At 51.1% G+C, this 24961-nt stretch overlaps 1 long non-coding RNA gene across 1 annotated transcript in view; it reads right to left on the bottom strand.

Moving 5' to 3' along the window:
* Positions 1-24675, bottom strand: part of LOC140387751 (uncharacterized) — a 120812-nt gene extending 96137 nt beyond the window's left edge. The window contains exon 1 of the long non-coding RNA XR_011934002.1: positions 24408-24675. This is a non-coding gene — a long non-coding RNA (uncharacterized lncRNA). The remainder of the gene's footprint in view (positions 1-24407) is intronic.
* Between the last annotated feature and the right edge of the window lie 286 nt (positions 24676-24961).

Below are 24961 nucleotides of genomic sequence, written 5' to 3'. Positions count from 1 at the left end.
CTGGAGTCAGGTGCGCGATTTGATTGTGTGGCAGAATAGGGTAGAAGAATCGGAACCTTCAGCCATTTGGAGTCTCCGCCCTAAACACAACCAGCAGTAACATTCTAGTGTTCTAGGGCGGCACGGTGACGCAGTGGTTAGCACTTCTGCCTCACTGCGCTGAGGACCTGGGTTCGATCCCAGCCCCGGGTCTCTGTCCATGTGGAGTTTGCACATTCTCCCCGTGTCTGCGTGAGTCTTACTCCCATAACACAAAGACGTGCAGGGTCACACTAAATTGCCCCATAATTGGAAAAAAATATCATTCGGTACACTAATTTAAAAAAAAAAATTCTAGTGTTCTGAAACTCAGGTGTATTATCTAATTGATTTGATGCCAGGGTCTGAGCATTTGTAGGTAAAAGTATCCACCAGCAAGTTCAAAATTGCTTGTTCGAGTTGACTAAAACCTTCTCAATTCAGTTTCACTTTCATTGCATTTCGTGTGATGTGGATAGACACACACAAAGTGAAAATATGTCAATACGATAAAATTCACAGTACTCCTGTGCAGATCAAGGAGTAGATAGCTATGGAATTCCTGAAAGTTTTAAACTTATGAGTAACTATAAGGTTCTTGTCTGTGACATTATGGTGAGAAACTGGAAAATGTTGGTATTCAGAGGTTACCGGGTGTCCTTGTACATGAATGCGGATACAGCGGGCAATTAGGAAAGCAAATGTTATGTTAACCTTTATTACAATCACAGAATTGTTATGGCACTGAAGGAAGCCATTTTAGCCCATCATGTCTGCAATGAGATTGGAAGAATGAAGAAGTCTTATCGCAATTGTATAGTTGAAAAGTGAGACCACATTTTGACTCCTGTGTATCGTTTTAGTCTCCTTACCTAAGGAAAGATGTGATAGTCTGGATAGGCACACAGCAAAGGTTCACTCGACTGATTCATGAAGTGAGGGGATTGTCCTCTATGGAATGATGCAACAGATTGAGAGTATGTTCCCTGGAATTTAGAAGAATGAGAGATAAGCTCGTTGAAACATAAATTCTGAATGGAATTGACATGGTAGATACTGGAAAGAATTTTGCCCCAGGTGTCGAATGGCCAAATAGCAGGCACTGGAAGTTTTAAGGAAAGCAGGCACACAAAAAGAATTCTTACAAATGATCACCAAGGAACAACTGCAATTCCTCAGGCATATTCTTAGGAGAGAGAAACAGGAATATCTGGTAGTGAATGGTAAAGCTGAAGGTAGCAGAGCAAGAAGGAGACAATGTACGAAATACAACAATGGCTTAAGAAGCAGAATAGGTAGAAAATTTGAGAACAACACCAATGCTTAAAGTCAGCACGGTGGCAAAGTGGTTAACACTGCTGCCTCACAGTGCCAGGGTCCTGGGTTCAATTCCAGTCTTGGGTGACTGTGTGGAGTTCGCACATTCTCCCCATGTCTGCATGGGTTTTCTCTGGGTGCTCTGGTTTTCTCCCACAGTCCAAAGATGAGCAGGTCAGGGGATTTCTCCCACAGTCCAAAGATGAGCAGGTCAGGGTGATTTTGATCTTCTCACTGCTCTGGTCATATTCAAAATGGTGGCAGGTGGAAAGTGAAGGATTTCTTGTTTCTCCTGTCCAGTTTGGGGGGGAAATGTGGGTATGGGTAATGGTGCAATAAGGCCTATCAGCCAGAGATCCCATTTGAAAAAGACAGTAACCTGATACAAATCTGATGTGATGACCCCGCCTCGTCACATAGCATGCATCGTCCATGCTCCAAGGCTGCTCTTTAAAGGGATTCTGTAACATTCACAAGGAAAGTTGTTTCGAACATTTAAATGTTTTCCTTGTTCTGGTTTGTAGGTATTTTGACCTTAAAATTTCTCAACGTTTTGTTAGCTACTGTTGTAGGATCTGAACAGTAAAGTGTTATGATCTCCATGGAGACTGATAATTTTTAAAAAAATTGAACTTCCAGTTATTAGGTGTAAGATTTCACGATTTAAGCCATTCACGGTTGCAGCAGGTGAAAAGCTCCATTTGACTGAGCACTGGGCTTACTTCAGCGGACTTGATCTTTTCCGCCCTACCACCCTTTCAGGTCCTATGTTTGACCCCCCACCCCGACCCTCCCAGCCTCTAGGAGACGGCTGGAAACCCTTCCTCACCCTCCTCTACCTTGGAAGGCACTCCCCTCCAGGACCTGATCAGTGGCTATGTCAACCTGGCACCAGGGCACCTGGCACTGCTGGCCTGGCACCCTGGCAGTTCATCAGGCAACCTGTTAGTGCCACCCTGGCAGTGCCACCCTGGCATCGGCGGGGTGGCACTGCCAGGATGCCCGGATGGTACTGCCAGGGTTCCTGGATGGTACTGCCAGGGCGCCAGAGGGAGAGCCACCCTCCCCTGTCCCTGACCACCAGGGGGTCTCCAATGGTATGGTGCCGTTATGCATGTCCCCATTTGTATGGACCAATACTAAACGGCACATTGGTGAGGTCCCCCAGGCACTGCGGATGAATCCGGCTGTATATTTAAATGGCTTATTTAAATTTGCTGATCTGGATTATGCCCAGTGAGGGCAGGAATAATAGAATATAGAACACAGAATCAGATCGCAATGTCTCTCGAGATTCAATGGCCTCGCCCTGACATCAAAGCGGCCGAGACGAAGCCGCTGAATCGCGCCCACTAGCTTTGTGGACAACTTAAATATTGAACCACAGAATGGAATTGTTATTTTAGCACAACTGAAAAAACAGACTTCACAGATATATTTTACACTGTCCTTTAACGTAGACTTTCAATTCTCCCAGAATCAGTCCAAAATGATTCTTGGGGCGAAATTCTCCAGAAACGGCGCAATGTCCGCCGACTGGCGCCCAAAACGACGCAAATCAGACGGGCATCGCGCCGCGCCAAAGGTGCGGAATGCTCCGCATCTTTGGGGGCCGAGCCCCAACATTGAGGGGCTAGGTTGGCGCAGGACGAATTTCCGCCCCGCCAGCTGGCGGAAAAGGCCTTTGGTGCCCCGCCAGCTGGCACGGAAATGACATCTCCGGGCGGCGCATGCGCGGGAGCATCAGCGGCCGCTGACGGCATTCCTGCGCATGCGCAGTGGAGGAAGTCTCTTCCGCCTCCGCCATGGTGGAGACCGTGGCGGAGGCGGAATTGAAAGAGTGCCCCCACGGCACAGGCCCGCCCGCGGATCGGTGGGCCCCGATCGCGGGCCAGGCCACCGTGGGGGGACCCCCCCGGGGCCAGATCGCCCCGCGCCCCCCCCAGGACCCTGGAGCCCGCCCGCGCCGCCTTGTCCCGCCAGTAAGGTAGGTGGTTTAATTTACGCCGGCGGGACAGGCATTTTAGCGGCGGGACTTCGGCCCATCCGGGCCGGAGAATCGAGCGGGGGGGCCCGCCAACCGGCGCGGCGCGATTCCCGCCCCCGCCGAATCTCTGGTGCCGGAGACTTCGGCAACCGGCGGGGGCCGGGTTCACGCCAGCCCCCGGCGATTCTCCGACCCGGCGGGGGGTCGGAGAATCTCGCCCCTGGTTTCTGAGGGTTTATTTCTGTTCTTTTCCTTTATCAGGGAATGAACAGAGCCGAGGTCGGAGTGAGAACTGGCCTAGTGAATATCTATTGAGAAAATCCTTGGGTGAGATCTTCCAGCTGTGCATGCCAGCCTGATCTACTGGTCCCGCCACCGACACCCCCCGACTGCTGGTTTCCCTACGGCATGGGGTGGATTCAATGAGAAATCTCATCGACAGCAACAGCATCTGCAGCTGTTTAGCACAGGGCTAAATCACTGGCTTTGAAAGCAGATAAAGGCAGGTCAGCAGCATGGTTCAATGCCCGTACCTTTTTAATCCCTGCTTCCAGGGCACCGATCCTGTCGCTCTGTTTGGTCAACGCCTTTTCGAATTCCTGGATTGTCTTTCCCTGAGCCTTCAGCTTCTTCCCCATTCCATCAAATGCCACTTGCATGACGGCCAGCGCCTCCGCCACCACCAACTTGACTGAAACCTGGATCTATACTTTGATCTCTTTCTTCAGCACGGTCAATTCCTTGGTTAGGAATGTCTTCCATAACTCTACAGGTTGGGGGGGGGGGCCCATTCTCCGAGTCCTCAATCTCCTTCTCTCGGGGATGTCCAGAGACCCCTTGCCACATGGGTCCACCAACTCACTCGCTGACTGCTTGTGCCCTTTTCCACCGCTTATGGCCTCATATTCCACTCCTTTTCTGTTTAGGAATACATCTGAATTTTTGAATTAAATTCGGCCAAAAGTGTCTATTTTCCTGTATTCTGGAGGAGAACCACCTGATGTGCGACTGCTCAGCATATCCCCATCATGAAAGCCCAATTTTTAATATCATGACTGCCTTTCTATGATGCTGACTGCGAAGACACTGTTCTAAGTCCACTTCACTGCGACGCTGACTGCGAGGACACTGTTCTAAGACCACTTCACTGTGATGCTGAATGCGAGGGTACTGTTTCCAGACTGCTTCATTGTGACGCTGACTGCGAGGGTACTGTTTCCAGGCTGCTTCATTGTGACGCTGACTGCGAGGGTACTGTTCTCAGACTGCTTCACTGCGATGCTGACTGCAAGGACACTGTTCTAAGACCACTTCACTGTGATGCTGAATGCGAGGGTACTGTTTCCAGACTGCTTCACTGCGACGCTGACTGCGAAGACACTGTTCTAAGTCCACTTCACTGTGACGCTGACTGCGAGGTTACTGTTCCCAGGCTGCTTCATTGTGACGCTGACTGCGAGGGTACTGTTCTCCAACTGCTTCATTGCGATGCTGACTGCGAGGTTACCGTTCCCAGACTGCTTCACTGCGACGTTGACTGCGTGGACACTGTTCTAAGACCACTTAACTGTGACGCTGACTGCTACGGTACTGTTCCCAGACTGCTTCATTGCGATGCTGACTGCGAGGACACTGTTCTAAGACCACTTCACTGTGACGCTGACTGCGAGGATACTATTCTCAGACTGCTTCACTGTGATGCTGACTGCAAGGACACCGTTCCCAGACTCCCTTCTTACCATTTAACTTACTGGAATTCCCAAGCTCCTGGAAGCCTGGCCTCCATGGCTTAACATGGAGGCACCTTAAAATAATTCAGTGGCCAACTCAGTTCCTGAGAGTGGATTGGTCACCCAACCTCGACCTGGCTCTGTTAAAACAGGAAGTGAACATGATGGGGGGGGGGCATCAGGTTAACATTTTTAACCTCCGAACCCTGATAGGGAGTTAACACTGTGCCCCCACGATTGAACCCATGATACCATGCAGGTTGTTTCAACTGCCTATAACAATTACAAGGACTTACACTCTTTAGAGCAATTGGTGTGTGATGTCCAGCATAGTATCATAAAGATCGCGAGCCACATTCCTAGCACTTTAAATAATACTTAAATAAACTCTGGTATATATGAAGCTAGATAAACACCTGAGAAAGAAAACAATACAAACTCCCTGATAGGGTTAGATGTAGGGAGGTGGGCGGAGGTTCATTTGCAGCTGAAACCCAACATAGATCTATGCCAAATAGCCTGTTCTTAGATGGTAAATTCTATGTAATTTCAGGAAGATTACAGCACCCAGAGGAGCAGAGCAGGAGGTTAAATAAGCTCCACAACAGACCTTTTCGAAGTACACAACAGATTGATACATTAAAACAATTGAATGTGATCCAATTGCAAATGAATTTTAAGAGTTTACGTGGGCTCCACGTGTGCAGATAAGCCAGGCATTAATGCGAGTAACAGTAATGGATTGATCAGCAATAGAACCTTGGGGCAGAATTTTATGGGTCCCCCATGAGTTGGTTTGTAGGTGGGGAGACCCATTAAATTTTGAAGGTGACTTTCCTGCACCTACCCTCATGTCCCAAACTTGCCATGATTTTACAGGTGGCAGCCAAGGTTGTGGCCTTTAAGTGGCCACGTAGTGCCCAATGTTTCAGCCAGCAGGAGGAGGTTGGCGATGGTGCAGAGGGAAGCTTTGACGCTACCCTGCTTGTGCCTAGGGCACGGATGCGGAATGCAGGAGGAGGCCTCCCCAATACCTGCCCTCCACCCCCCCCCTGAGGTGTCACCTCCCAGCCTATGAAACCTGTCTCCCACCCCTCCTCACATACCTCCCGTTCTGCCCCAGACTAAATTCACGTCCTGCCCCTGGCTCTCTGTTTTCAAGGTCCAGGTGCAGTCAGATTGGCCACTGGCTCTCGGAGAGGATCCCTGGATCCTCAGAGTGTTAAATGGCTGTATGACAGCCATTTGGACGAGGGTGAATTCCCCACACACTCTTCAGGTGGTAAATCCCACCGCTCATTAAATTGTGCCCATAGAATCTGTAACACAAATTCTGGGCAATCAACAAGCAAATATCCAGCAATATGAAAACATGAGTTAATGCACACTATTATCAGTGCGGGTGTTCCTTGGTGACTGAAATAAACCTCAAGTATTTGTATCAGCCATTAGCACCTACAGGTGTTGTAGTTATAAATTCCTTCATGGGACCATTTTTAGTCAAAGAGAAAAATAAACTCTTGAAGATTGCCATCTTTATCCAGACTGCCCTCCCCCACCAACTATTCCTTCACCTGGTAAATTTGCACTAATTGTTTAATGGCTAAAATCAAAATAAAATCAAAATCAAAATGTTGCACTTTTCCACCCTGGACGCCAACCAGGACAAGATTGGCACCCGTCCTTTATTGCTCAGTTATGCTGCTACTGAGCGACCATTGTGAATACATTCTGCTATCTTTCCTTGTGTCACCATTAATACTCTTCAGTGCACCATTAACACCCCACTTTGTCTTATGACCATAACACCTTTGCCATCACCCCTTTGCTCCGACCTATCCCTGTCCTTCTATTCTGCTCCTTAGACTCCAGCAGCTTGTCCAATGATACAATTCATTACATTTCTCCCTCTCTTCAGTTTGGTAGAAGGATCAAATGGACTTGAAACGTTAACCTTGTTTCTCTCTCCACAGATGCTGCCAGACCTGTTGAGTTTAACAAGCATCTTCTGTTTTTATTTGAGATTTTAACTCATTCACAGAGTTAAAAGTGGGCCCATGATGGTTGAGCAAACACTCCCAAGTTTTTTACAGTCACAAGCTGTGGTAGTCTGTGTAAAGGTATTACGGCACCTGGTAATGCTGGAACATCATTGGTAGATATTGTATGCTTCCTATTGGTCAAGCTGTATGGTAGCTCCGCCCTGCTAGGCGGCGTATAAGAGCCCGTGCCGCCCCAGCAGCCTTCATTCTGTACCTGAGCTGCTGGGAGAAACATCCAGCTTATTAAAGCCTTCAGTTGGACTACAACCTCGCTTGAGTGGTCAGTGATCGTGCATCAATTTAATAAGCTAGATTTAAAAGGATGGAGCTCCTAATCAAACCGGAGTGTCTGCAACTCAGCCCCCACGTGGCGAACTCAGCGGCAATCTTCAAGCACTGGCTGGCGTGTTTTAAAGGGTATCTCGGAACAGCCGAAAACACACCCACGGGAGAACAGAAAATGCAAGTCCTGCACTCGAGGGTGAGCCCAGAGATTTAAACCCTCAGCGAGGAAGCAGAAGACTTTGATGCAGCAATAGAGTTGCTAAAAGGGCATTATATTCGCCCGGTAAACCAGGTCTACGCCCGACATCTGCTAGCAACGAGGCGACAAATCCCTGGGGAATCGCTGGAAGAATTCTACCGTGCGCTCCTGGTGTTGGGGAGAAACTGCAGCTGCCCGCAAGTTTCAGCGAGCGAACACACAGAACCCCTGGTCCGGGACACTTTCGTGGCAGGTATACTGTCCTCCCAAATCCGCCAGCAATTGCTGGAAAAAGACACTCTAGGTCTGAAGGAGGCACGGGCGCTTGCAAGCTCCCTGGATGTGGCCTCCAGAAACGCCTGCGCTTACGTTCCCGACCGCGCAGCAGCCGCCTGGGCAGCGTGGAACCCCTCCGCAGCCGACCCCGAGACATCCCCCATCCCCCCACAAGCTTGTGCTGCAAGGCGGCCTGGCAACCCCGGGGCGCCCCGCTACTACCTTTGCGGGCAGGCCAAGCACCCCCACCAGTGCTGCCCCCCCACGCATCCACCTGCAAGGGATGCGGTAAAAAGGGCCATTTCGTGGTGGTATGCCAGGCCCGTGCGGTTGCCGCGGTTTCCGGCGGCGAATGCGGACCGCCACCACAAACCACTCCACGGTCCCCGTGTGGCCAGCGGGCGCCGCCATCTTCCTACTCCAGGGCCACGTGCGGCCCCCGGGTGCCTCCATCCTGTCTTGCGGACGCCACGTTAGACGGATGGGCGCCGCCATTTTGTGCACCCCAAGCCTTGTGCGACCAATGGGAGCCGCCATCTTGGGTACACCCCCAGGACCCCAGCTCGGCTGACCACACACTGTCCGAAGAGAACACTCAACTGCTGCGATTAGCCTCGGTGACTCTGGATCAATCTAGGCCTCGAACACTCTCAACTGCTACGACGACCGTATTCATCAACGGGCACAAGACGTCCTGCCTAATCGACTCTGGGAGCACGGACAGCTTCATACACACCGATACGGTAAGGCACTGTTCTCTCCTAGTCCACCCCGTTAATCAAAAAATCTCCCTGGCCTCCGGATCCCACTCAGTAGAGATAAAGGGGTTTTGTGTAGCAAAACTCACAGTACAGGGAAGGGAGTTTACAAATTACCGGCTCTACGTCCTTCCCCACCTCTGCGCGGCCACACTCCTAGGTTTAGACTTCCAGTGTAATCTCCAAAGTCTAACCTTCAAATTCGGCGGCCCTATACCCCCCCTCACTGTCTGCGCCCTCGCGACCCTTAAGGTCGATCCGCCTTCTCTGTTTGCGAACCTCACCCCGGATTGCAAACCCGTCGCCACCAGGAGCAGACGGTACAGTGCCCAGGATCGGATCTTTATTAGGTCAGAGGTCCAAAGGCTACTGAGGGAAGGAGTCATTGAAGCCAGCAACAGTCCCTGGAGAGCTCAAGTAGTGGTGGTAAAGACCGGGGAGAAGCAAAGGATGGTAATCGACTACAGTCAGACCATCAACAAGTTTACGCAGCTGGACGCGTATCCTCTCCCCTGCATATCCGACCTGGTAAATAGGATCGCGCATTACAAGGTCTTCTCCACGGTGAATCTTAAGTCCGCCTACAACCAGCTCCCCATCTGCACTAGTGACCGCAAATACACTGCCTTCGAGGCAGATGGGTGGCTCTATCACTTCTTAAGGGTTCCCTTCGGTGTCACCAACGGGGTCTCCATCTTCCAGCGCGAGATGGACTGAATGGTTGACCGGTACGGTTTACAGGCAACATTCCCGTATCTCGATAATGTCACCATCTGCGGCCACGACCAGCAGGACCACGACAACAACCTCTGAAAATTCCTCGAGACCGCAAAGATCCTTAACCTTACATACAACAAGGACAAGCCTAGCCATCCTCGGCTACGTAGTGCGAAATGGAGTTATTGGCCCCGACCCTGAGCGCATGCGCCCCCTTATGGAGTTCCCCCTCCCTCACTGCTCCAGGGTCCTGAAGCGCTGCCTAGGGTTTTTCAGTTACAACGCCCAGTGGGTCCCGAACTATGTGGACAAGGCCCGTCCCCTGATCCAATTCACAGCTTTTCCCCTGTTGATAAAGGCCCGCCAGGCCTTCAGCCGCATCAAAACGGACATTGCAAACGCCACGATGCGCGCCATCGACGAGTCCCTCCCCTTCCAGGTCGAGAGCGACGCGTCTGACGTAGCTCTGGCAGCCACCCTCAACCAAGCAGGCAGGCCCGTGGCCTTCTTCTCATGTACCCTCCATGCCTCCGAAATCCGCCACTCCTCAGTCGAAAAGGAGGCCCAGGCCATAGTAGAAGCTGTGCGACATTGGAGGCATTACCTGGCCGGCAGGAGATTCACTCTCCTCACTGACCAACGGTCGGTTGCTTTCATGTTCAATAATGCACAGCGGGGCAAGATAAAAATGATAAGATCTTGCGGTGGAGGATCGAACTCTCCACCTACAACTACGAGATCTTGAATCGCCCCGGGAAGCTAAACGAGCGTCCTTATGCCCTGTCCTGTGGCACATGTGCCACCGCACAAGTGGACCGCCTCCGAGCCCTCTGCGAGGACCTCTGCCACCTGGGGGTCACTCGCTTTTCCCACTTTATCAAGACCCGCAACCTGCCCTGCTCCATCGAGGAGGTCAGGACAGTCACCAGGGACTGCCAAATCTGCGCAGAGTACAAACCGCACTTCTACCGGCCAGAGAAAGCGCACCTGATAAAGGCTTCCCGTCCCTTTGAACGCCTCCGCATGGACTTCAAAGGCCCCCTCCCCTCCACCGACCGCAACACGTACTTCCTGAACGCGATTGACGAGTACTCCCGGTTCCCATTCGCCATCCCCTGCCCCGACATGACCGCAACCACCGTCATCAAGGCCCTCCATAGCACCTTTGCACTGTTCGGGTTCCCCGCCTACATACATAGTGATAGGGGGTCCTCCTTTATGAGCGACGAACTACTTCAATCCCTGCTCAGCAAGGGCATCGCCTCGAGCAGGACGACCAGTTACAACTCCCGGGGTAACGGACCGGTAGAGAGGGAGAACGGAATGGTCTGGAAGAGCGTCCTACTGGCCCTACGGTCCAGGAACCTCCCAGTCTCCCGCTGGCAAGAAGTCCTCCCGGATGCCCTCCACTCCATCCGGTCACTGCTTTGTACCACCACCAACCAGACACCTCACAACCATCTCCTTGTCTTCCCCAGGAAGTCCTCCTCTGGGACCTCGCTCCCGACCTGGCTGGCAGCACCCGGACCCATCCTGCTCCGAAAACACGTGCGGGCGCACAACTCGGAACCGTTGGTCGAGAGGGTCCATCTTCTCCACGCCAACCCCCAGTACGCCTACGTAGCGTACCCCGACGGCCAACAAGATACAGTCTCCCTACGAGACCTGGCGCCCGCCGGAGCCCCACGCACACCCCAGCCACCAGTCCCACCCTCCCCTCCTCCAGGGCACCTTACAGGAGGATCGGTCCTTCCGCCGGCCCGGTCTAGGCCCCCCCACCTACCGATGCCCCTCGCAGGCGCTCCCTTCCCAGGTCAATCGTTTTCCCCACCGGCGCCGTCGAGGGGTGTCGCAGCTGCCACAGAGATCGAGGCCACGCTCCCGGAGTCACAGACACCCGAGCCTCCACCGGAGTCACCACCGAAGCTCCGACGATCACAGAGGATGACCAGGGCCCCGGATCGACTGATTGCTTCATTTTAAATGGTAAATTTAAATCATAAATTGTAAATAGTTAATAGAATTGTAAATAGTTACAAAACGCTGTACGGAGGTATTACGGTACCTCCATAACTAATTCTACCACATTGCCATGTTTGTAGTATCAGGCCGCCACCCCCGCCAGATTCTTTTTAACAGCGGGTGAATGTGTAGAGGTATTACGGTACCTGGTAATGCTGGAACACCATTGGTAGATATTGTATACTTCCTATTGGTCAAGCTGTATGGTAGCTCCGCCCTGCTGGGCGGCGTATAAGAGCCCGTGCTGCCCCAGCAGCCTTCTTTCTGTACCTGAGCTGCTGGGGGAAACATCTAGCTTATTAAAGCCTTCAGTTGGACTACAACCTCGCTTTAGTGGTCATTGATCGTGCATCACAAGCAAAGTCAATAAGTAACCCACTGTTGACCCCAGTGGGTGCCTAACTCTTTAGATTGACAGCCTTCTGCTGTGTGAGGTGAAAGAAGCTTGTCTAAGATGCCTGAAGTGTCACTGCGGGATCTGAAGGAACACCTCAGGAAACCTGCGAGGACAGTATGAAAAGGGCAAGTGTTTTTAGATATCTCACTGCAATATTTCAGCTTCGATCTTCAAGTCACTCAGTGTCCCTTTGTTGCTTATCTACTGATAAAGGGACAATTTTCAGGAAACTAGATCAAACAATGTCATGATCACTGGTTAAACAAAAAGGATGGTCAACTGCATCTTTACATCAAAGGAATCAGTTCTTCACATCAATCAATCCATATTCATAACATACATCTCTTGCTTTTGAAGGTGGAAATTTGATTAACGAAACAATGTCAGAGTAGGGCAGTGATGGGCAACCTAGGCCGGTGAGTGGGCCTCATGAGTGTCCATCCTACATCTCAGTGGGGCGCAAGATTGAAATCCGGCCTGTTGACTAATCATGACCCCATGAATAATATTGAATACATGTAATACGTGATGAATATTTCATCACGAGTCATAGAAAATGCTTAATCACTCATATATTAATAAAACTATCAACTTCAAATGGTAAAAACAAAATAAATGTTTGTGCTGTGATTGGACACAGAGGGAGCGCATGGCTCTCACGTCAATGTTGTGAGCAATCAGCGCACACCTCACTTCACTTGCCCTTGCTTTACATGCGTACCACTTCAGTCATACTGGTAGGAAAAAAACTATGCAGATAGAAACCAGTGGAATGTGGCAACCCTGCGCATGGACAATGGTCAACAAAATGTCTTCTGCGTCGCACCTGGAACCCTGATGGGCCGCATTTGGCCCCCAGGGCCTCAGGTTACCTACCACTGGGGTATAGAGTTCATTGGATAAGCAAAGTTACCTGCCTTAATCTTGAAATGTTATAACTCTCAAAATTACAGGAAATTGCAGACCAATTATAGATTAACCCGGCTTTATTTGAAAGAACATGTTTAGAGAATGCTAACAGTGCATCACGATATTAGATGCCTCTGTTTAAAAACTGCAAATCTCACAATCAGATCCTCTTCCGTCAAGAATGGAAAATCTGTGCCATAAAGTGATGGGAGAGCAATTTGAACCAGGACAGTCATTGATTTAGCATAAGCTTGGGGGTCAGCTCTGGGTCACAGTCCGTGTGGAGTTCTCACGTTCTCACCGTGTTTGCATGAGTTTTGCTCCCACAACCCAAGGATGTGCAGGGTGGGTGGATTGGCCACGCTAAATTGCCCCTTAATTGGAACAAATTAATTGGGTACTCTAAATTAAAAAAAAAAGCTTGGGGATCAGATTTTAGGACTTGGGTTGTTTCTTGTTAATTTATTTAGTTTATTTCTGTGAGAACGCAAGAATCAGGCCATTTTCCCCTCGAGCTTTCTCTGCCATTCGATAAGATTATGGTTGATCTGATTCTGGCTTCAACTCTACTTTCCTGCCTGTTCCCAGCCTTAGGTATATTCAATGATAGGGTGGCATGGTGGTGCAGCGGTTCGCACTGCTGCCTGAAGGCGCTGAGGACCCGGGTTCAATCCCAGCCCCGGGTCACTGTCCGTGAGGAGTTTGCATATTCTCCCCGTGTCTGCGTGGCTCCCACCCTCACAATGCAAAAGATGTGCAGGGTGTGAGGTTTGGCCATGCTAAATTGCCCCTTAATTGGAATTGAAAAAAAAAAGTATATTCAATGACCCAGCTTCCACTGCTCTCTGTCCTTTCTTCAATAAGGAGACCAAAACTATTCACAGTACTCCAGATGCAATCTCACTAAAGCCCTATAAATCTGGAGTAACACTTCTCTACCTTTTATGCTCAAACCCCTTTGTATCAAACACCAACATAGAACCATAGAAAAACCACAGTGACGAACGAGGCCACTCAGCCTATCATGTCTGCGCCAGTCGAAAAATAAACTAGTCACTCATTTTAATTCCACTTTTCAGCACGTGGTCCAATGGCCAGGATTTTCTGGTCCTTCCAGCTATCGGATCTTCAGATCGGGCTGAAGGTGGCCACCTGCGATAGCTTCCCCAGAGGCTCGGCTGGCAGACAAGACGAATAACCATTGACTTCAGTGGGACTGGAGGATCCTGCCAGTGATCATTGGCGAGCCATCTCCATTGCCGGAAAGGACACGACCAGATCTAAAATAGCCTGCACTAGAACAACTGCTTTGCAGTAGAATATAATGCTCCAAGAAATTGTCCCGAATATCGGTTAATAGCTTTGACTATCTGATCCATAACATCTATACAAAGATCATTTTTCCTGCACACGCTGTCCTACAGTATAGCTCCTAATAGGATGCCTAGAAACTAGTCACACAAATGATTTCTTACCTGTGTTATTTCTTATCTCTACCCAAACTAATGCAACATCTTGATCTCCATAACTAAGGTAAACTCTTACTACTGCACTAATCTCATCCCTAATTAACAAGCTACCCTACCACCTTTCCTCGCTGCCTGTCCTTCTTCAAAGTCAAATATCCTATTTAGGTCCCAGCCTTGGTCACCTTGCAACCACATCTGGCTATCAGGTCATAAATATTTATTGCTATTTGTGCTATCAATTCATCCATTTTGTTATGAGTGCTGCACGCATTCAGATACAGAGCCTATGATTCTGTCTATTTACCGTTCTTGCACGTTCTGGCTTTCTCTGCGAATGCAACGTTGGGCGGGATTCTCCAGTAGTCGGCTGTACCGGCGTCAAATAATGGCGTGAACCACTCCGGCGTCGGGCCGCCCGGAAGGTGCAAAATCTTCCGCACCTTGGGGGGCTAGGCCGGCGCTGGAGTGGTTGGCGTCGTGCCAACCGGCGCCGAAGGGCCTCTGCCGGCCAGCGCGAGTTGGCGCATGCGCAGGAGCGACAGCGTATTCCCAGAACCACTGCCGTGATTCCTGTGCATGCGCAGGGCGCTTCTTCTCCGCGCCGGCCATGGCGGAGCTTTACACAGGCCGCTGCAGAGGGAAAGAGTGCCCCCATGGTCTGCAGATCGGTGGGCCCCGATCGCGGGCCAGGGCACCGTGCCCCCCCCCCCCCACCGGGGCCAGATCCCCCCCGTGCCCCTTGAGGACTCTGCAGGCCGCCCGCAGAGCCAGGTCCCGCCGGTACAAACCTTGGGCGTCATTCTCCGACCCCCCGCCGGGTCGGAGAATGGCCGTTGGCCGCCGTGAATCCCCCCCGCCCCTGCCGAAGTCTCCGGTACCGGAGATTGGGCGGGGGCGGGAATTGGGCCACGCCGGTTGGCGGTACCCCCCGCTCAATTCTCCGGCCCGGATGGGCCGAAGTCCCACCCAGAAATTGCCTGTCCCGCCGGCGTAAATCAAAGCTGGTATTTACCGGCGGGACCAGGCAGCGTGGGCGGGCTCCGGGGTCCTGGGTGGGCGCGGGGCGATCTGACCCCGGGGGGTGCCCCCACGATGGCCTGGCCCGCGATCGGGGCCCACCGATCCGCGGGCGGGCCTGTGCCGTGGGGGCACTCTTTCGCCTCCACCACGGCCTCCACCAAGGCGGAGGCGGAAGAGACTCTCCCCACTGCGCATGCGCGGGAAACTGTCGGCGGCCGCTGACGCTCCCGCGCATGCGCCGCATTTCCGCGCCAGCTGGCGGGGCACCAAACGCCATTTCGCCAGCTGGCGGAAATCCCTCCGCCGCCGGCCTAGCCCCTCAATGTTGGGGCTCGGCCACCAAAGATGCGGAGCGTTCCGCACCTTTGGGCCGGCGCGATGCATGTCTGATTGGCGCCGCTTTTGGCGCCAGTCGGCGGACATCGCACCGTTGGGGGAGAATTTTGCCCCTTGTGTAATTTACGCCGGCGGGACAGGTCGAAAACGGGCGGCCGCTCGGTCCATCACGGAGTGGAGAATCGCCGTGGGGGCCATTGCCAACGGCCCCCGACCGGCGCAACACGATTCCCGCCCCTGCCAAAAAAAACGGCGCCAGAGAATTCTGCAGCCGGCGTCGAGGTGACGGGGCGGGATTCGCGCCGCCCCCCCCCCCCCGCGATTCTCCGGCTCAGCAGGGAGTCGGAGAATCCCGCCCCTTATGTTTGCACACTCTGCTGTCCCTTCCCGCCACATTTTGGGTGGAATTCTCCCCCCCACGCCGGGGGGGGAGAATCGTCTGGGTGCCGGGCGAGTCCCGCCACGCCATCCCGAAGCCCACACGCGATTCTCCCACCCCCCCCAAACCGGCGCGGCGCGAATCATGGCTGGCCGCTGGGAGAATCGCCGCTTGCCGTTGGTAATGGGCGAGCGGCGATTCTCCGGCCCAGATGGGCCGAGCGGCCTGCCCAACACGACAGGTTCCCGCTGGTGCCATCCACACCTGGGGCGAAATTCTTCCCCAACGGCGCGATGTCTGCCGACTGGCGCCCAAAACGGCGCCAATCAGACGGGCATCACGCCGGCCCAAAGGTGCATCTTTGGGGGCCGAGCCCCAACATTGAGGGGCTAGGCCGGCGCCGGAGGGATTTCCGCCCCGCCATCTGGCGGAAATGGTGTTTGTTGCCCCGCCAGCTGGCGGAAATGGCGTTTGGTGCCCCGCCAACTGGCGCGGAAATGCGGCGCATGCGCGGGAGCGTCAGTGGCCGCCAACAGTTTCCCGCGCATGCACAGTGGGGAGGGTCTCTTCCGCCTCCGCCATGGTGGAGGCCGTGGCGGAGGCGGAAGGTAAAGAGTGCCCCCACGGCACAGGCCCGCCTGCGGATCGGTGGGCCCCGATCGCGGGCCAGGCCACCGTGGGGGCACCAGATCGCCCCGCGCCCCCCCAGGACCCCGGAGCCCGCCCACGCCGCCTGGTCCCGCCGGTAAATACCAGCTTTGATTTACGCCGGCGGGACAGGCAATTTCTGGGCGGGACTTCGGCCCATTTGGGCCGGAGAATCCAGCGGGGGGTCCCGCCAACCGGCGCGGCCCGATTCCCGCCCCCGCCCAATCTCCGGTACCGGAGACTTCGGCGGGGTCGGGATTCACAGCGGCCAACGGTCATTCTCCGACCCGGCGGGGGGTCGGAGAATGACGCCCCTGGTTGCTGCCAGCGGGAACAGCGCAGGAACGCTGGGGGGGGGGGGGGATTGCCTGTGGGTGGCGATATGGGTTCCTGCACCGAAGGGGGGGCTCAAAAGGGGTTTGGCCCGCGATCAGTCCCCACCGATCGGCAGGCCAGCCTCTCTGAAGGAGGACCTCCTTTCCTCCGCTGCCCTGCAAGATCGATCCGCCATCTTCTTGAGGGGTGGCCGCGGGGAGGACGGCAACCGCGCATGCGCGGGTTGGCGCCGGCCAACTCACGCATGCGCAGGTGACGTCATTTACGTGGCGCCGGTCGCGTCATTTACGCAGCGCCGCTTTTACGCGGCGCCAAGGCCCGGCGCGCGTAAATGACGCGGCACCGCTCCTAGCCCCCCGGGGGCGGGAGAATAGGGGTCTGGGAACGGCCTCCGACGCCGGAGTGAAACACTCCGGTTTTCACTCCGGCGTCGGGACTTAGTCTCCCGATGGGAGAATTGCGCCCCTGGTTTCTCATTACCCTTATCGCTACCCTGCTCCAATGCCTTGTCCGCTTTCTTTATTTTACCTCATCTCCCCTCAAGTGATCCACTCCCCCCACTTTACGTGTTTGAAGCTCTCCTTAGACTGCGTCTCATTCTTTGAATTCAATGCTATATTAGAAGGTGAAGCTCAAGCTCGGTGGAACCATTAAAATCGGAGGTGTACAAGAAGCCAAAATTGGATAAGTGCAGAGATCCCAGAGGGATGTAGAGCTGGGTGACATCATTTGCATGTAGAATGTGATATGTTTCTGGATGGTGTAGCCATCTGGGATGGCCACTTCCCGATTACAAATGAACACTTTGCAAAGATTGCAGGGAAAATGGACAATACTGAGAAAACAAGCAGGATTAGGTTTTATCTGCATATTGGAGCCGCAGCTCCCAGACAAGGCCAAAACTGCAAACCCATTAGCATACTAATGGCCCATCTCCGGAGACAAAAGAGTAACATTTGAGTAACCGGTACTAAGGCAGACACCCCGGCGCCAGAGGAGACCAGATCAAAGCAGGCCAACAACCACCTAGGACCCGCCCAGCCATCAGGGCACCCACCTCTTTATTGGAGGAAATCGATAGGAACAATCGAGAAACGGCCCAATTAATTGGGGCCAAGTTCAAGGCCCACCCAAAAGCGCGCGAAGCCCCTTTGGGTATAAGAAGGATCCCCCCAGAGAGAATCGTTATCTTGGCTCCCACTCTCACCGAGGAGAGACCTGCCCAACAGCTGCACCAGAACAAGTAAGTCCAAGGTCAACGCAGGCTACCAGACAGGGGACCTTAGCTGTTCCCCTTCACCACTTCGACCCCAGCAGCCTCAGAACTGAACAACGGCCATTGTTCCTCTGACTGACTGGACGCCCGAAGCTAAGTATAGGCTTTAGCAGTAGTGAGTTTAATCTGTAGTATTTGTGCAAGAGTATATTTAACTGTGTGTGTAAATAAATAAGCATTTGACTTTGAACTAACTAATTGGTGTATCGAGTCTTTGATCAGTATTCGGTTTGAACCTTGTGGCAGTATCGAAAGATACCTGGTGACTCCAGAGCAAAACGTAATTAGAATTAAGGAAGGCAACCATATTGACTACCATATTCAGAGCCAAATAAAGAGAGAAACTAATAGCAACATTTACTGGCGACTCTGACGGGACTTGACCTAGAAATGGCCTAGTCACTCCGAGAGAACCCAAAATGTGAATTAGAATCCAATTGGAAACAGAAAAACCACAAGTGTGAGAATGATACTGATCAAACCTCCAAGATTCGGAACTGTATTAAATTATGCATACTAACAGGGATATAAGGTAAACCTGAGAGATTTTGTTGCGTAAAACTGTCGGGAGTTTTGTAGGCCGGAAAATAGCGTAAGCCGTACTCGTGTTTACATCACCACTTTATCACCACTGTTCCAAATTCAGTAGAGAACCCAGAGATAGAGAGAGAATGGCAATTGAACACCTTATGAACCCCCAAGAATTCGAGGTCGCAGCGACCAGTAGAGTAGGACAGTGTCCCATATGGGAAATAGAGATCAGAAAATATCTCAAAGGGAAAGGGTGGCCCCTTTGGAGTGAATTCTGCGCCAATGACGAAACAGGTCCCGGGAGTATAGGACATACTTGGTGGGAGAACCTGTCAGAGATCCACAAGAAGAGCTTAGGGAAAGCTCACAAGCCGATGGCAATCGTGTCCTGCTTGGCACAATTGTGAGGCACAGAGGAGGTCGTTAGGACGCTCCGTAGAGAGATTGAGGAGAGAGACAGAAATAGTGAGGGAGATGTGAGCGAATTTGAGAAGGAGAAACGGAGTTAAGAGAACAGTTAGCAGTGAGGGATAGAGAGGTAGATGATGCCAAAAGGGCACATCAGTCTTGTCTCGCCCATTTGAGTAGTTTTCAGACCCAGTACGATAAGGCCTACCAGAACACGCAACGCGCGATCTTGGTAAGACAAGAAACAGAGCAACAGGTTGAGCAATTGCAGAAACAGTGCAATGATTTAAAAGCAGCCCTACGAGCCCTCCACACTTCCACAATGGAACAAAGGCAGAGCTCCGTAGATTTGCCGGAAGCAAATTGCAGAATTGCAATCTCTGCTTTCTGTCCAGAATGGGTTTCAAAGTACGTTTGGACCCCAGTTAGACCAGGAAAACGGCCCCGATTGGCAGGAGTTAAATGAAACTGCCCACAGATACGTACATCGGACATGTACGCAAGAAAAACCACAGAAGAGAAAAGCACCCCAACCCCCAACTGAACAGACAGAACACCCCCCCATGAACCCTGGAACCACACACCGCAGGGCTGCAGCAGAAGGAAACACAGATTTCCTATATACAATCCCGTTATCCGTGTCCCAATTACGGGACGCGTGTGGAAAAATTACACCGTTCCTTCCCACATCAGACCCCCACCAGTTTTTCGCTAGAGTTAAACAGCAGGCTACCATGTATGGCCTGGACGAAAAGGAGCAAGTGAAGCTCACACTTTTAAGCCTCAACCCTTCAGTCGTGGCAGCCCTTCCCGACCCACAGAATGTAGGAGGAGGCACACTCCAGGAAATGCACACAGCAAATCTGGATGTGATCGGCTATAACAGAGGAGACCCCGTAGAAGGCCTAAACAAGTGTAGGCAAAAGAAAACAGAGCACCCCACAGCGTTTGCTGGACGCTTGTGGATACATTTCACAGCAGTATTCGGAGAGTTAGCCTGCGCCCATTTGTCCGCGGATAATATGGCCAAATGGACTCTAATCCTAGTCTCTCATGCGACAGAGGCAGGATAGAGAGCTTGCGCAAATTACGACCCCTCAGACGAGGCCCACAACGAGAAATAAGTTTTGAAAAGATTGTCCCGCACTTGGGAACAGTCCGTCCAAGGCAAAACCGCATTTGCAAAACCAGAGGAAGAGCAGGCAGACATGCATCCAGTTAGGATGCACCAGAACCCCGCATGGGTAAATGAGGGCAGGAACAGCCCACCACAGCCTAAATCCCAGGAGTGTTATAATTGCGGCCAATTAGGACACTACGCACGAGAATGTCAAGCCCCCCTGAAACAGCAACGGAATCAGCCCACAAATGCCCCCCGAACCAGCAACGACACCAACAGCACCAACCCCCCACCCAGGCAACCATACCCAAGGGAGCAATACCCCAGAGAGCCTGCTCCACCTTACATGCCCAGGGGTCATGTTACAGCTGTGGGCAGTCAGGACACTTTGTCCGAGATTGCAGGAGACCCCCACCAGCTAGACTAGCCCCCAGATATGAAGGAGAACACCGCCCATAGCAGCTACAAGGACCCAGCTGCCCCATGCAAACTGGGAGCGCTTACCCACCACTTCTCATGGCAGGGACACCTCAGCAATGCCACTTCATTTTTGTTTCTCTCCTCCTTCCTCTCTTCTTCAGTCACACTACACCGACCCCATATGCTAGTTACACCCCAAGCCAAATGTGATTTACGGTATCCTACTCACTGGTGGAACCGGCACGATTTTCGTTATGTTTGTGAGTTACGTTAAATGTTTGTTACTGTGAATGTTAAATGTTGTTTGTTACCTCAAGGTTTTCATGACCCCACGCCACCACTCTTTTAACGCCCACTGGCAGTTACAGGAACTAGTTTGTCGACAGACACCACTCATAGCTACTCTTCTGATTCGATCACGAGAGGCAGCCCCCACGATGACCCCATTCTTACCCGTTCTTGCCGGTCGCTCAGGCAGTGGAGAAACGGCACTGGTCCCCGCCCTGCCTGAGGACCCCCCCTCTGGTCAGCTACGCTCGGTTAGAGCACAAACGGCACTGATCACTGTCCTACACGGGGATTCCACCCATTCTTACCCGCCGCGGCCCATATGCACCCCATTTTGGCACTTTTAGTTTGAAACTTTGTTGTTTGTTTCTGGCGACCCTTAGGTTGCTTCCGTATGCTATTTACATCCTCAAACACTAGGGTAGTAGATCGCACAGGCTGCGAGGCGGCTCGCACTGTGTCAGTATTTTTCTCGGATGTCTTGTCCAAATATTCAGTTTTAAAACATTTTTTAAAAATGAGGGAATCACAGATGGTGACCAATTATAATGGGTAATTGGCAACAAAGGACAGACAGACAGACATACGAGATCTTAGGCAAGATAATAACAGATATTATGCTTGTGTCCATAGAACTCTGGAACCTCAGGAACCCCAGAGGAAGACAAAAGGAAAGGTGAAGACGACCTTCATGTTTTCACCTGGACCTTAGCGGGATCCCTTCAGTTGCGCGCGGCCGCTACCCCCTGACCCCCACCACACAGGCCATGAATGATTCCCACCCCTACCGTACACTGTACCCCGAGATAGTTAACCCCGAGATAGTTAACGACACCCCGGCCTGGTGTGACAAGTTTATCACCTGGTATTCACTATCTTACATAGTAGAAGCACTCTTAGTACTGGTGATACTCTGCAGTATCGTGCAGACACTTAGACTCAGAAAATGGCGAAGGAGAGCCTCCCGCTCTCGCACCCCGATATACACGTTTAGGACCCCTATTTTCGGACTTCACCAAACCCCCCAATCCCTCGAGTGAATTGAAGTGCATCCATTTTTCTTTATGTGTGTTTTGTTCGTTCAATAAAGAAATGTAAACCTCTGTGCTTGACTGCCAAGCCAGAGAAACTTGTGTTGCTGCTATTTGTACAGTTTAAAGTGTTGTAGATTATTTTTGATTGTTTGAATGTGGATAGTTGATTGAGGATATTTCGAGGTTCCAGTTTTTTAAATTTTGTAATGCATGCCTGAATGTCATAGCGCCCCGTAGAGTTTTATAATGCTGTAGATATGTAAAATGATTTTAGGTAAAAATTGCGTTTCATAGGATAGGGCAGTGTAGAGTCCGTGAAGTGCTTATAGATGCCCCGCTTGGTCAGGGAACGAAGATGACGCAGTAATGTGATCCTTCACGCTTTGCATTGAGGATCACAAAGAGGGAGTGTAGCCATCTGGGATAGCCACTTCCCGATTACAAAATGGATACTTTTAAAAAATTGCAGGGAAAATGGACAATACTGAGAAAACAAGCAGGTTCAGGGTTTATCTGCATCTTGGAGCCGCAGCTCCCAGACAAGACCAAAACTGCAAACACATTAGCATACTAATGGCCCATCTCCGGGAACAAAGGAGGAACATTTGAGTAACCGATACTAAGGCAGACACCCCGGCGCCAGAGGAGACCAGAACAAAGCAGGCCAACGGCCACCTAGGACCCGCCCAGCCGTCAGGGCACCCACCCATTTATTGGAGGAAATCGATAGGAACGATCGAGAAATGGCCAAATTAATTGGGGCCAAGTTCAAGGCCCGCCCAAAAGCGCGCAAAGCCCCTTTGGGTACAAGAACGATCCCCAAGAGAGAATCGTTATCTTGGCTCCGGCTCTCACCGAGGAGAGACCTGCCCAACAGCTGCACCAGACCAAGTAAGTCCAAGGTCAATGCACGCTACCAGCCTCAGAACTGAACAACGGCCATTGTTCCTCTGACTGAGTGGGCGCCCGAACCTAAGTATAGGCTTTAGCAGTAGTGATAGATTAGTCTGTAGTATTTGTGCATGAGTATATTTAACTGTGTGTGTAAATAAATAAGCATTTGACTTTGAACTAACTAACTGGTGTATCGAGTCTTTGATCAGTATTCAGGTTTGAACCTTGTGGCGGTATCGAAAGATACCTGGCGACTCTAGAGCAAAACGTAATTAGAATTAAGGAAGGTGACCATATTGACTACCATATTCAGAGCCAAATAAAGAGAGAAACAAATCGCAACAATGGTGTTGCTGAGGGACAGAATGCTGATGAGAAACAGGAAGGTCAAGGGTGGATCTTTGGGGAACTCCTGAGTCAATGCAGGTTTTCGTCTGGCTACGATTGGATAGATAAGCATGGAATCAGGCAAAGGCAGTCCTCCCCAGATAGATATTGAAGAGAGGTGTTGGAGGAGGAAAGTGGTGGACTCAGATCACAGCTCCAATGCACCTTGGTTTTGGTAAATACTATCTTAAAAGTCACCTTTCCAGTGAACACTTTATTTGAAATATACTGAAGCTTATCAAATATTAGTAACTTCAAGATAGAGCCCTGCAGCTATTTGAAAGTCATCGCTGGTGCTTATGGATATCGGGTATTATTTGTGACCTCGGGGCCATTTATGACTTGCCAAGGGAGTATGAGAGCCAGGTAGAATGAGAGAGAAAGAGAGAGAGTCACCTGACAAAAAACAATGAATGAGTGAATGAAATAAAAACTTTCTTTCGTTGTAAATCAGCAAATATGCAGTCCTTTTGATCATATTCTGATAGTTGCATCTCTTTTTTTGCATCAATAATAGCCTGAGAAACAAGTGGTTAATGGATTATAACTTGAAATGTGGTACAAGCGACTAATGTACTACGTTCCCATTTTTATGAGCAAAGCTATCAGGTATCTGCATAAACATCCTATTTTCTGTTTGCAGAGGGGCTGGGGTTGGAGGGGGGGTGGGGGGGTGCAGGAAAAATCAGTTTCTGTTTTAGTTCATGTAAGTTGAGCTTTACTAATAGTTGAACTGACGCTCCAGTCGTACTGGGTGAAAGAGCTGCCTCCCATGGCTGATCTCCCTACACCTTCCCAGTTAACTGGGGTTGTGAATGCATTTTGATCTCTATTTGTTGAGGAACTCGATGCATAATCCTTGCCTTAATCAGGTTATCAACAGCACGATGAGCACTTGCATCTCTTCAGCCTTCTCATTCTCATGGCCGGCAAGTCAAAATGATCACTTCTGAAACTGGCAGGTATTTCATAATTCTCCCCTTGGGATTTGCTCAAAATGAATGTGTGCTCACCATTAAACCAGTGAGGATTGGACACTTTCACAATCACCTTGGGAAACAAATGCTGATTACGAGAGTGGAATACCAGACCCCGAATGCCCCATCGAACATCCCTTCCCCAGACTGACTGGCACAAACAGAATGTTTTCTGTGGGAGAGAAATCACACTGTTTCTGTTGCTTACCCACCGCAGAGTTCCTTACCTGATGGAAGAAGAAGGAATGACTGCGTGCAAATGCAGAAATTGAGATTTCTGTTCAGATTTCTGTTGTATAGACCTAAAAAGAGCCCAGTTGGAGTCTCTGTCGCTTTAGAATTCATTTGGTGTCCATGTTTTCCTTCTGCTGTGTGCCAGTTAGATCCATATCTAGGTTTAAAGGCTTGTGCAGGTTTCAGTTCAGGCACACATTGCAGTGATTATAATGCAATATCATGAACCATCAGTCCATTAAAATACGGTCATTTTATCTTCTCATCGAAAGGCAAATATGCTTTCCAAAACTTACAAAACAAGAAATGCGTGGGTGTACCATGCATTATCTCAAAGCTCTCATCGTTGTTGAGATGCCACTGGTCATGCAAATTATGACTCAGAAGACAGCGATGGGACTAGGTCATTCTGCCCTCAAGCCTGTTCCACCAATCTATTCGGTCATTACTGATCTGCAACCTATCTCCATATACCCACTTTTAACTCTTCCATATCCATGAATAGCTTTGGATAACAAAAATCCATCAATCCGGTAATTGATCCGAG

This window comes from Scyliorhinus torazame, chromosome 13, assembly GCF_047496885.1.
Source record: "Scyliorhinus torazame isolate Kashiwa2021f chromosome 13, sScyTor2.1, whole genome shotgun sequence".
Taxonomy (NCBI): Eukaryota; Metazoa; Chordata; class Chondrichthyes; order Carcharhiniformes; family Scyliorhinidae; genus Scyliorhinus; species Scyliorhinus torazame.
Note: the sequence above shows the minus strand (reverse complement) of the source record. Positions and strands in the feature narration are given on the sequence as shown.